Source organism: Stomoxys calcitrans, chromosome 2, assembly GCF_963082655.1.
Source record: "Stomoxys calcitrans chromosome 2, idStoCalc2.1, whole genome shotgun sequence".
NCBI lineage: Eukaryota > Metazoa > Arthropoda > Insecta > Diptera > Muscidae > Stomoxys > Stomoxys calcitrans.
In genome coordinates, this window is record NC_081553.1 from 235,880,843 (window position 1) to 235,892,299 (window position 11,457).

The 11,457-nt window shown below is 39.5% G+C and overlaps 1 long non-coding RNA gene across 1 annotated transcript; it reads left to right on the forward strand.

The window, feature by feature from the left end:
* The first annotated feature begins 7,098 nt into the window (after positions 1–7,098).
* On the forward strand, positions 7,099–8,474 carry LOC131995003 (uncharacterized). Its single transcript, XR_009397049.1, has 3 exons — positions 7,099–7,160; positions 7,929–8,135; positions 8,344–8,474. It is a non-coding gene; the product is annotated as an uncharacterized LOC131995003 (long non-coding RNA).
* The last annotated feature ends 2,983 nt before the right edge of the window (positions 8,475–11,457 follow it).

The following is an 11,457-nucleotide window of genomic DNA, read 5'->3' on the forward strand; positions in this document are numbered from 1 at the left end:
GTAAGTTTTCTCCCACCATGCCTGCCTAAAATAACATGTATTCTTACAGGTGACGTCATCTAACTGAGTCCGTTTTACCACCCTCACTAGGAGTATCTCCCGGTTCCCGAGCAAAATGGTACGTGGTCGTGACGTGTGTGTGATTGCCTCATCTGAACCCCATCCTTCCCGTGTACATTAGTGCCTTGTCATCATTTACCCACTCTTATACCTGTTCCCAAATTCCCAATATCATGTAATTTGTGTGTGTTGTGTCACGGAAGTTTATTCACAGCTACACATTTGTTCATATTCGCTGACACTGTCAGCAGTCCATTAAAATCTTTCCCTTTTCACCCCTCTTTAACATTCATTAGCGTTTTGACTACAAACATAATCGTTTTTGTTTACAACCATAATCGTGGTTTAGTAGGCATTTCGTCTACTGATATTTCAAAGTGTTTTAAAGAAAAAAAAAGCAGTGTGAAAATACATCTTAGCATAAAAATGGTACAAGGTCTTGTTCATATTGGAACTCTCCACATGATAAAAAAAAATTTTCCATAACTATAAATGTTCCATAGAATCACAGGCACTTAGTCTACACAAAAAAAAATAATTATTACGTCTTTATGTATTATCGTTCCGTCTGCCAGTTCACATGTCCGTCCGTTTATCAATCTGTTACTTTCTTCCTTCACGACACATCAAACAGACTCTTGGACTTAAAATTTCCCATGCTGTACTGTAAATCAACTCTTATTCATATCGTCTATATCTATCCATGTATTGATATTGTTTATGTTTAAAAACAAACATTTGTAACAAATAAACGCATAACTTCATAGTGTGTATACCCATCTAACATAAACATTAGCGCATGATCCCAAAAAAAGTTGTCCCGTATATGAATATCATCACCTCCTGGCTTAGGCAGTTCATCGTATAGGTCACTAAGATCTGCTGCATCATTTGATATAGGATGTATTTCTAGCAAAAAAAAACAAAACATAAATGGGTAAAAATGCAACAATAATCTTCATCTGCCATAGTGTTGGGCTGTAGAAAAAGTGTTTAAAATTTATATCCATGATACTGATAGTAATCGGACATTGGAATTTTGTGCGTGTGTATAGGTGGGTGGCTGCGCCACATAGTCCTGGAGTGTAAATCTGTATTAAGATGTGCACTCAAAAAAAAATTCACCCCAATGCAACAATTGTTCTTTGAGATCCTTCAATGCCCCGGTTCTGTTGTCATGTCAAAACTGGTTTTATATCCCTGGCATTGGTTCCAATGGGTATAGTTTCGAGTGCTATAAAAACATAGGGTATTACTGAAATTCTTAAAAATTATACGGGAAGAGGAGGAAGTAAAAATGAAGTTTATCAAATGGACTTTCAATTGTCATATCCCTCCCCAACGGATGATATCGTTGTGTGGTCATATTACAAGCGGCTCTTCTCGATAAATATAAAAGCATTCACGTTGCATAAATTTGATGCAAAAAAAATAATTATTCATTATAAATTTACGTAATAGGAGGTACGTCAAGAGAGGGGTAGGTTTATTCTGACAAAAATTAACGAAATCAAGGTTTAGCATTCGACTGCTAAACTATAGATAAAGAAATACTGTAACATACCGGGCCCATAGTTGTCTCATTTTCGCGAAGAATGTCTTTTCTCGTACAAAAAAAAATATTGCAAAAAATTTTGTCTATCTTTTCAAGTCCTTCGCATGACAAGTCCCTAACGGTCTTCCCTGCATGTCTTCTATGGCATAAATGTTACTGCCTATCGGTTTTGTAATACGACATTTCATAAATTTCCGGGCGAATTTCGCGTTAAAGTTTTTAGAGAAATCGCTCAGGACATAGTTTCGCCGAAATACTTCTTGACCGGGAGCAAATTGGACTTGACGAGCTCTCACGTTATAACGTTTCGCGCTTTGCTCGTAGGCTTTGTGCATGTTTTGTTTGATCTTTTCTCGCATTAGTTCTAGTCGATTCCTCCGGTCAAGTGGGGAAATGTCATGATCCGTTAATGACTTCAGTTTTCTCGCGAGCTTGTAATCTGACCCATGTGAGTACATATTATACCCGAAAAGGGAAAAGAATGGGGAAACACCCGTAGCTGTATGCACTGCAGTACGTAGCGCGCATTCTATTTCGGTCAAATACAGATCCCAGTCCCTATGATCCGACTCTAGGTAGGCTCTAATCGCAGCTAGCACGGACTGATTTACCCTTTCCGAGGCATTCGATTGTGGGGAATAAGGCGCTGTTTGTATGTGGTTTATCCCATAAGTGTCTATCATCTCCTTAAATGACTTTGCTACAAACTGTGCCCCATTGTCACTGTGAATGACCTCGGGAACCCCAAACTTCCTAAATAGGTCCTCAATCAGAAACCGAACCACATTCGATGCCGTTGCCTCTTTCATAGCCTTTAGAAAAGTGAATTTACTGAAATGATCCACGACTATAAAAATAAAAGTGTTTCCACTTTTAGATCTGGGGTATTTACCCAAGAAATCAATATAAAGTTTCTGAAAGGGGCGATCGGTGACAACTTCATTACCAATAGTCGGCTGGGTGTACTCATTAGTTGGCTTGGTTTCTTTGCAGACTGTGCACTTTGCCACATACAGTCGCACCTGAGAGGTCATTCTAGGCCAATAATATTTTTCCTTTAAGCGGTTCAAGGTTTTGTGGAAGCCTCCGTGCGCCGAAGTCGCTTGGTCGTGAGCTTTTTCGATCAGGGTATGTGTTAAGGCTTCTGGAACCCATAATTTCCACTGGAATTCGTGCAATTCTTCGTTCGATCTTATTAGAGCCTTTTTAAATATCATATTACCCACAATGCGTAAATCAGGGAGTCGATCTTTATTCTTTTCTATAGTTTCTCGGAGATCTTCGTACTCTTGGCTATCAAACTCATTGGTTTCAAACTCAAACACCTGATCTATATCCATTTCATCTACGGTGGGTAGTCGAGAGAGCATATCTGCGACAATATTGTCTTTCCCTTTTCGGTGCTCGATCTCGAAGTTATAGCTCTGAAGCTGCAGCGACCATCGTGCCAATCGTCCGCTGAGGTCTTTTAAGCTCATCAGCCATTGGAGGCTTGCATGGTCAGTTATTACGCAGAATTCCATGAGTTCCACGTATGGACGAAACTTTTTAATGGCCATTACGGCAGCCAGACATTCTTTTTCCGTAACCGTGTAGTTTCTCTGACACGAATTAAGTTTTTGAGAATAAAAGGCTATAGGGTGTTCCTCCCCTTTATCGTTTAATTGGAACAATACGGCCCCTATGCCATACTCGGACGCGTCGCACTGTATGTAAAACTTTTTCGAGAAATCTGCATGTCGAAGTACCGGTGCCGAGGTAAGTGCCTTTTTCAGTTTTTCGAAGGCCTCTACCGCGTTTTGGTCCAGATGGAACTTTTTGGACTTTTTTAAACTGTCAGTTAATGGAGCCGATATTGAGGCAAAATCTTTAACGAAGCGGCGGTACCAACCGGCTGTACCCAAAAAGCTTCGTACCTCCCGAGTGTTCCTTGGAGGTTTAATTCGCCGTATGGCCTCGATTTTGTCTGGATCAGTTCGCAATACGCCCTCGCCGATGATGAAACCTAAATACTTCAGCTGTTGGAAACAAAATTGTGACTTTTTTAGACCGATTGTGAGGTTAGCTTTTCTTAGACATTCTGCAACTTCTCGTAACAAACGCAAATGTGTCTCAAATTCACTGGAAATTAACAACAGGTCGTCCAAATACACGAAGACATTCTCTTTAAGCCTTTGAGGAATGACTTTATCCATCAGCCGGCATAGTCTTTGTGCTGCATTGCACAGGCCGAATGGCATCACGCGGAATTGGTATAGTGGTCGACCTGGAACGGTGAAGGCGGTGTACGGTTTGCTTTCCTCTTCCAACTCGATCTGCCAAAAGGCATATTTGAGGTCCACACTGCTGATAAAGTAGGTTTCATCTATTCGACTCAGAATACCATCAATGTTTTGCAAGGGGTACGCATCTTTGACCGTTAGTTTATTTAATTTTCTTGCGTCCAGACAAAATCGGTTTTTGCCGGGCTTTCTGACGACCGTTGTGCGATTGCTCCACGGGCTCTCGCTTTCCTCGATGACGTTCAGGGCTAGCATGTTGTCTATTTCGGCATAAGTTATGGCTTGAACAGCGGGTGACATTGGGTAGTGGCGATCTTTTACCGGTTCTGCCCCTTCGATTAACTTTATACTGTGTTTTTCTAGGGTTGTACACCCCAGACCTGTTTCTTCGAAGGTAACGAAACACTTTTTAACTTCTTCCAATTTCTTAGACTGTTCTGAGCTGAGGCTATGTGGATTTAACTTGTAATGGGACTTCTCCTCGGTCTTTTCAGATTGTATTTTCTCTATATTGATTTCTGCTACGCCTAAAACGTCCGGTGCTAAATCAAAAAGCCGCCAGAAATCAATCCCCAGATACAAACTCTGTTCCAGATCGGGGCAGAGGAACAGATACATCTCCTTTTCGGAATCTTTATACTTAATCTTGACCTTAACTTTTCCTAGAACCACATACATACTCCCACCAGCTGTAGACACTCTACTAGTTATAGGAATAATAGGAACCTCTAAGTCCTCAACCAATTGCTGGCAAGATTTCCCAAGCATGCTGACCGAAGCTCCTGTGTCTAGTAAGCCCTGTACGATTCGGCCCTCTATACTGACTTGTGCAAAAACTCTTGGGTCGTTCCTAGAATTTGTGACCTTCTGAATCGATTCTATCAGACATCGTTTCATATTACGCCATTCAAAAGACTTATTACGCATCTTCTTAATCTTCTGCGGTAGTGGTTTTGTCTCCGAATTAAAAATTCTTTCCTTGACCTTATCGTAATTTCGCTGACGATCCTCCAGAGATATGTAATGCCTTTCGTCGGCCGTAAATTTTTCAATATTAACTAAAATCTTATCTCTAACAGTACTATTATTATTTCTATCGCTGATTATAATCTTCATGGGTTCATTTAGTTCATTTATTTCTCTTGGATGGCAGGGTTGTCCGTCGGACGTGAGCTCCCCGCATTTTCCACGCCCGCTCTGCGGTTTCCCTGCTGGCAATTAGAACACCTAGGTGTGACGGTATCCGGTCTCCCACACCGGTAACAAAATAATTTCCTATATTCAGCAGGACAGTCCATAAACACATGCCCTGGTTCGCGGCAATTCCAGCATTGAAGCTGTGTTCTTTGTTGTTGCTGCATACGCAAAGCCGAAATGTCCTCCATGCCTGGCTGATTCTCTTTTGGAGCGTATACTCCCTCATTATCAACAACGAGTACCTCATTCACTTGTCTTATAGGCCGTGAAGGCACTGGCATGGGTCTAGTGTCGCGACGAGGAAAATTTCGTTCAGCCTCAATACATTCTATGCGCAGTTGTTCCACTGAGGAAATGGTCATTTGATAGACGTGACGTTTGATGTCCTCTCTGATATTGCCCTTGAGAATTTTGATCATCTCATATTCACATATTGGTTGCACTAACCTCGAACGTAGAATACCCATCTCATGAAAATATGCATTCACCGATTCGTTATGCCTTTGTTTGCGTTCTAATAGTTCCCTTAGAATATCAAATTTGGATTGTGGGGATTGGTATTGACCTATAAGAGCATGCTTTAAACCGTCCCAATCGATATCGACGTTGTTTTGCCTGTACAGCCAGTACCACTCCCGAGCCTGTCCCGTAACCAAAAATGAAAAATCTCTTAAAACTTCTGCCCAGGGAATATTATATTGAGCACGCATTTGCTCCAGACGATAAATGAAATCGTTAACCCGCAAATCTCTAGGGTCTCCGCTAAAACTGAGGCCTAACTTATCGACTCTAATTCTTAGTATTTCATTCGGGACGCACATAGCATTTGCCGCATAACCATTAGTAAACTGCGTATTCGTAGTATTCAATGGGGGCCTGTTCAGGTTCCTATTGACTGTCAAATCATTATTCACTTGCGTGGCTTCATTAGACACATTAGGTCCGGCACTATTCTGAGGTCTATTAGCACTAGTCCCGTCCGCATCAACTCTCGCGACAGCCGCTAGGCCTTCTACCTTATTAGATAAGGATGCTATCATTCTACGGACGTCAGCCATTTCACTTTGAACCATGCTACTGAATTTATCCTCCAGATTCCTTTTAAGCGATGCCACCGAGTCCTGAACCAAACTTTGAACGTCAGAGTCTATGTGATCATTATTTCCAGCACCCTCCTGTGGTATTGGACCGTTATCATTAGCCTGACCATTTCTCATAATAGACCCTGCCAAATCAATAAATTGAAAGCCATTCATATTATTATTGTTCTCTGCCATATTTGAAGTAATCGCTACTTTTCTCTGCTTCCTACTCCCAGGGAAATATGCTGATCTATTTATGTCAAACGAGTCAGTTCGCCCTCTTTTATTAGTCTTTTTAGAGCGCGTATTATAGTTCATGACCAATTTACCCAGACGAAAACAAAAAAAAAATCTGTCTTTCTTGTCTATCTTCTAGCCAATTTTATTATTTAATGAACCCGAACAATAATGTATTATAAGTATAAATATGTATATGTTCAAATTAACACAAACATAAACGTAGTGTCCAATTAGAAGTACACAAAATAATAATCTACAAACATACATTCACGACGAAAAATCAATTTAAAACTTTAAAACATATATCAATACGTGGAAGGTTAGATTGTATTCTCAGAAATTCATGTGTAAATAATGTGTGGTATAAATATTTTATTTTTTCTTTTTTTTTTTTTTTTTTTACGAACAGAAATTCGAAATAACAGTGCTCTCTTTCGAGATTTCGTCAGTGCAGATCCAGACAAGTCTTTTACTGTAAAAAAAATGTAACGGTAACTTCAACTATCATGACTAAATCTCCGTTAAATCTATCTCACGGGTTGCTCATGGTGAACGGTGTTATGCAACACAACAAATTTCTGCACTATTAGTGCCAAAATGGCTATTGCACTTCCCTATATTAAAGTTACCTTAATCTACTATTGCACTATGGATCAAAAACTATATTAAAATACCGGACAAACACTACACAATCGTTGTCCAACTTGGAGCTAACGAGATATTGCACTTATCCGCTGAATTATGGTAAAATGTCTATCTTTACTGGTCCTGATATAATATTGGACATTAACAAACCAAATAAATCCAGTTTGGATACTATACTATATCACAGCTCATCCAAAGATAATTCGAAATTCCATTTGGTCTATTGTAAAAACGATCTAGTATTCTATTGAAATGCACTTTGGTCTTATTGCACATATAATCACAGCTCAACACCGCATTTGCATGAGTGGCGTCACTTGATGCCGCCATCTTGCAACGCGCCGTTCGCTTATTTCTTCTTCCTTTTGAACATTGGGCGCCATATCTGTTATGTACCTCTATAACGGCGATGACTATTGGCCTTCCGTCTAGCTCAATCACTCGCAACGGGCCATGGGAACTCAACCCGCCAAGTCAATCCCAGAGGAATAACAAGATAAAAATAAAACGATCCACTAAACACAACTCACAACCACACTGCACTGACATAGGGACTTTGATAGAAGTGTCCCGCACTGGGCCCTCCCTTCCTTGGTCCGAAGGCTCCTATAGATACAATTTTATTCGGACCCCAATGACCACACACTTTATTTACACACTTACCTCATTCAATCCCCTTCCACTGAAAGGTTCACACCAACATCATTATTTTAATATTACTACATTAAACAAACATAATTATTTATTAAGGATTAAAAATGGTGGTAAATGAATTAATAAATTTTGATTCTATCGATATATTCTTCTTTTTCTAGACTAATAACTTAATATATTATAACATGTAAATTTTCCTTCTTTTATATGTAGCTACCACATTAGAAAACAATACTAGTTTCTTTTCATTAACGTTGGCTCACTCTGGAGTTAACCATAGATCAAACGCCCTTAGTCCTGCAATACGATTCGCCTCTTAGTTTGGCGCTTTTGCTAACTCAATCTAACCTCGACTAATGGAGCTCGATTAGGCGGAATAGCAACCACTTTATTGCTACCAAAACACACAAATAATCACAGGTGCTAAATCCCTTTTTTCTCTGATTCCCTCAGCCTTTAAATTCTTTTTACCAGCTAGTATTATTTCTTTACACTTTGATTTTTCTTTATTTCCCTATTCCCTAAGATACACTATCCACTATAACTTTTCATACATCTTTTATTTACTTAGTTTCTACTAATAACTAATACTATTTTTTTTTTTTTTTTTTTAATTTCTTTTCTGCAGACTTATCGTAGTCATCAAATTATAACAATGGTTTTTCTACACCAGTACATATAGACGGACACACAGTTACGACAAGTCTTTTTACCTTAATTTACACGGCAAATTTCTGATTGGTTTGAGCTTTTCTCTTGTTTTAGAGGGACTGTAACAGCGGGAGGGGAAGCGCCAGGCGAAATCTTCTTAGATGGAAACTTCGCAGTCGAGCTTTAATCATATATCTCCCAACGGCCAAACTTCCTCGTGGGATACAACTCTAACGCCAGCAACACTTTTAACATAAATCGGATTCACACGGCAAAAGTACTTGCAAATCTGCTGGGCACAACACTTCACCAAAGAGGCACTCTGCTCGTTGACCAAACCAGAAAAAAAAAATAATGACACTGGCCTCCGTCCACTCTACAAGGAAGGCCAGTGCAGTTCCAAATTTTGTTTATCTATACGAAGAAAATAGAAACCAAACACCACGAAACATTCACTACATCGGTCAAACATCCACTTTTAATTTGGCTACTCACATTGTATGATACACAAATAAAAGTTCACACACAAAGTCTTTGATACGTTATTCTTTTACAATTGGCAATCCCTCTGGATTGAAACCAAAACACTTGTTACAGTCGGTCCACTGATGTACAATGAAGCTGGATTTTTCTCGTCGTCTATTTATATGGTCCGTATTTTTCGCGCCAGACGCCTATTTTCCAAGATGACCATTTTGCCTTAATCTCTTCTTTGGCCATTTTCCGTATTTTCCCAAATTTTCTTGGCGTTTCACCTTCTGCCGTCTTCTTGACCGTCCCTGTCATTCTATTGGGAATGATCATTAGATTAACCGTCATCCCATTTCAAACCATAGACCAACGATAAGTCGTACGATTTCTCGTACTAATATTTCCTGCATTACCATCCACGCTATCTGACCCACTGGGCCATACACCTTTTTAAAACCAAAAACTCCGCAAATAATTAAAAATGAAATTTATTAAATCATTCTGATCATATTCCTATGAACATCATTATTAACATTCCTTATTACGCCCCAACGCACACGTCGTAAGGCGTCGTGACGTACGGTCATTGTGGGTGTACCCAGTACCCGTCCTCCGAATATTCACAAATCGATACTCGATGTGAATCATAATCGATAACTCTGCGTCGTCAGAATATTCTGTCCACTGACCAACCACCACGTGCCCAACATAATTGGCAAATTATTTAATTATTGGAACTGTCAGAATAAAAAAAACACAGCCCACAAATATCTGGGCGTTTAAGCATAAATTAAATTGATTCCCGACACATGAGATCGCCAACCATACCGTTCACTCCCCATACCGGTCACACCGCCGCATTTACCTTCTCATGCATCACACATACATAGCCCCATTGAGACATACGAGCCAACCCCGGCTCCCATATGGTAGGGAATCTAAACACATGCAATGGCAAAGCACAACACATGAAGGCAAACCGACCAGTACAGCCCTCTAGCCATCACCACTTGCTGGGGCTCTTCAGAACACCCCCGTGGCAGGGCAGACAATAGCCGCAGAGGGCCATGCAACAATATGCCCATGAAAAAATTTAAAAAAAATTCTAAATTTGTGGATGGATAGAATGTCAAATAATATAAAATTTGTGATTTCAACATAATACGATATTGTCGAGTCCTTAAAAGTTATGTTTTTCACGATTACTTTTTTGAAACACTACAAAAAAATTCAATGACATAATACTTTAATTAAAATGTTTCATAAGTAATGAGGGAAAGTGCTACTGTATGAAATCAGCAAGTTCTTTTTTCTTCTAAATCTATTATCTCAAAAAACTTAATCGCGAAAAATTATTGCAGAAAGCGAACACAGTAGCAGCCTTCAGGTCTTTTTACTTCAAAATCTTTTATCTACAACAAGTAATAGTGAAAAATGTCGATAAAGCGAACATAGTACCAGCTTTTAGGCTGTACTGTTTTTTTTTTTTTTTTTTTGTAACACCTCGAAATATGCGTCTAAGACCCTATAAAGTATATATACTCTTGATCTCATGACATTTTAAGTCGATCTAGCCATGTCCGTCCGTCTGTCCGCCCGTCTGTCTGTCGAAAGCACGCTAACTTTCTAAGGAGTAAAGCTAGTCGCTTGAAACTTTGCACAAATACTTTTTATTAGTGTAGGTCGGTTGGGTTTGTAAATGGGCCAAATCGGTCCGTGTTTTGATATATCTGCCATATAAATCGATCTGGGATCTTGACTTCTTGAGCCTCTAGAGGGCGCAATTTTCGCCCGATTTGACTGAAATTTTGCACGTGTTGTTTTGGTATCACTTCCAACAGCTATGCTAAGAATGGTTCAAATCGTTTCTTAACCTGATACAGCTGCCATATAAACCGAACTTATGTCTTGACTTCTTCAGCTTTTAGAGGGCGTAATTATTATGCAATTGGGCTGTAATTTTGCACGTGGTGTTTTGGTGTCACTTTCAACCATTGTTCTAAGTACGGTTAAATTCGGTTAATAACCTGGTGTAGGTGCCATATAAACCGATCTTGGATCTTGACTTCTTGAGCCGCTAGATTTGGCTGAAGTTTTACATAAGGTGTTTTGTTATGACTTTTAACAACTGTGCTTAGTTTGGCGCAAATCGGTACATAACCCATAGCTGCCTTATAAACCGATTTGGGATCTTGACTTCTTGAGCCTCTAGAGCGCACAGTTTTTATCCAGTTTTGGTTTAAATTTTTACAACGGCTTCTCCCATGAACTTCAATATGCATGTGAAATATGGTCTGAATCCATCTTTAGCTTGATACAGCTCCCATATAAACCGATCTTCCGATTTTGCTTCTTGAGCCCTAATGACCTGAAATATTACACAATGACTTCTACAATGTTTAGCAATCAATTCATTTAAGGTCCGCAACGGAGTACAACTTGTTATAGCTCCAATAGCATAACAGTTCTTACTCATCATTCTTTGTTTGTCTAAAAAGAGATAACGCGCAAATAACTCGATAAATTCGATCCATGGTGGAGGGTATATAAGATTCGGCCATGCCGAACTTAGCAAGCTCTTACTTGTTTTAAAATAAGTATGTATTGGGTTGCCCAAAAA